The sequence below is a fragment of the Petromyzon marinus genome, unplaced genomic scaffold, assembly GCF_048934315.1.
Source record: "Petromyzon marinus isolate PM22_M1 ecotype Great Lakes invasive population unplaced genomic scaffold, UKy_Petmar_22M1.pri1.0 PM_G_Scaffold_90, whole genome shotgun sequence".
Lineage (NCBI taxonomy): Eukaryota > Metazoa > Chordata > Hyperoartia > Petromyzontiformes > Petromyzontidae > Petromyzon > Petromyzon marinus.
The window spans coordinates 35,001-37,500 of NW_027423047.1; the positions used below are offsets into that span (position 1 = coordinate 35,001).

The following is a 2,500-nucleotide window of genomic DNA, read 5'->3' on the forward strand; positions in this document are numbered from 1 at the left end:
TTGATGAATAATACGAGGTATCAAATTGTTATTGATTAAATATACTTTCTTTTCTGGCTTTAACGGTGCTCTGGTCAGTTTGTTTAACATTGCTGCGAGCAGGTTACAGCTTATAGATCGTTTTCCCCTTGGGTCAAATTCAATGCCTAGATATTTGAATCCCTTTACATATGATACCGGATTAATGGGTTCGTTATTTATAAAGTACGATGATGTCGTTGCAACACTAAATGTCTTCTGTTTGCCGTACTTGATAAATCTTAACGAATTGCATTTGTTTATATTTATTTTCAAGTGTCTGTCATCGAGGAATTTAGTAGTTATATCCAAGAGTTTATTCATGCCACATTCCGTTTCTGCAAATAGGACAAGGTCGTCTGCAAACATCATTGAATTTACTTTCTGATTTCCTACATTAACTCCTATATATGTCGGCAAGTTATCCAATAGTTCATCCATAATCATGTTAAATAGTAGCGGTGAAAGTGGATCACCTTGCTTTACGCCTCTTTTTAGATTTATGTTACGCATTGTTGTCGATCCAAATACAATATCAGTTAGATTACACTTATAGATGTTGGTCAAGTACGTTGTTGATTCCTTTGATAAGTTAAATCGCTTTAAGGCTCTAATAATCGATTCGTGGCTGACAGAATCGAATGCCTTACTGAGGTCTATTGACACTATTTGCGTGTTTTCGTGCTTTTGCCTGGCGTTGTGTATGATGAAGTGTAGTAATGCACTATTTTCGAAACATCCGTCTACCGGGAGGAATGCTTTCTGCCTGTAATTAAGCTTTAATTGCTGTCCTAGACGATAACTTAAAATTTTGTGTAATAGCCTAATTACAATTGATGAGATGGTTATGGGTCTCCAATTTGAGGGTTTTTCCAAATCCTCTTTAGTTTTAGGTATAAGTCTTGTTCTGTGTTGTTTCCATATTTGTGGTATATCCTGTAAATAAAGGATGATATTTAAGATATCTAGTAAATATTTTATTGGTAAAGTCCTAAGATCGCTAAGAATAATGTTGTCCTGTCCAGGTGACTTATCCTTCATAATTGCTAGGGTCTTAATCAACTCATCTAAGGTGATTGCTTTTACGATATCGATGCATGATTGGTCGTTTTTTAATTTAAAGGGTATATTATCTGGAGGAGAGTTTGACTCGAATAAGGTAACGAATGTTCCCCGTATGCTTTCTTCAGTTGGGTATATACTTGGCCCCGATCTATCTGAAGTAATCTCGTCTAATAGAGCTTTCTTGTTCGTATGGTATAAATATTGATACCTCCTGTATTTAGTTTGCTTTGATTGTCTTCGATGCCTATTCTCATCTTTCTCCTGTTGGTTTACACGATCTTTCCTATTAATTGGTTTACTTCGATTTAAAAACTTTTCTACATGAGAATTGAGTAGCAGTAACGCCTGATTGTGACTTAAATTCTCGATCTTTAGATCGGTAATTATGACCTGAAGATCCTCAGCTGCTGTCAGTGATTGTTCTTTTTCGGCCCTTATTGCTGGCTGATCTCCTTCAGAAGGTGTAGTTGTTATTTCCGATGTTGTCGGTAAAACTAAGTTAACAAGGCATTGATTTTCTACCTTATAGGTGGTTTCTTTCAATGTCCTTACCAATTCCTTATACTTGATATTTCTCCGCTTCCCTTTAATCGCTTCTAGCGTTCTGTGTGGCATAACTGAGTTCTGTATTAGTTGATTCATGTTTATGTCCTCATCATTCTGTTGGGCTTCTTTATGGGCCATAATTTCTACCTCTTCTTCTCCCCATCTAACTTTCCTTCCTGGTGCGTTTTGCTGTAGTCTAGCTTCATGTTCTGTCGGATGAGTTCGTCTAGTATGTACCCCTAAACCTGTTTTCGTAGTAAAACCTCTGCTACAATATGAACAACTAAATAGTGTTTCCTCAATTGTGGTGGTTATAGCACTAGTTTTACCTATTAAACTTTTGCAAGTTCTTCCGTAGTGCGACGCTATCTTGTGTATGCTATCTGCTGTGCGATTACAAATTCGACATTTATACGTTTTGTTTGCGTGCGGATGTACCCGTGTCATATGTGATGACCAAGTTCTATGGTCTAGGAAAACAAGATTGCATGGATAACATTTGTTCTGATCTGTGCATGGGTAGTCCCATGAAAACATGTCCGAAAGGATAAATTCCGTAGTCAGCTCGTCTGTTAATCGCTCATTCATGAGCGATGTTAGTTCGTCACCGAGTAGTCCGTCCGGTTTATTTTCTTTATAATTCGCGACTTACGTTTATAGCACACAGGGTTGTCGGCCCACGTGTATGCTATTGTGATCAGCTTTTTCACCGCACATCGGCAGCTAATCGTCGGTCAAAATTGACTCCTTCGATTTGCACTTCTAGCAATACAACTGGTGTAATGGAAAACTGTGGTGAAAGTTTCAGTGTTTCGTTTTGATTTAACCAATATATAAATGTTTCGCCTGAACCCACCATCAGCCGACTGAA

The 2,500-nt window shown here is 37.6% G+C and overlaps 1 pseudogene; it reads right to left on the bottom strand.

The window, feature by feature from the left end:
• The window catches only part of LOC142922036 (28S ribosomal RNA), an 8,700-nt pseudogene that overhangs the window by 2,380 nt on the left and 3,820 nt on the right, over positions 1-2,500 (bottom strand).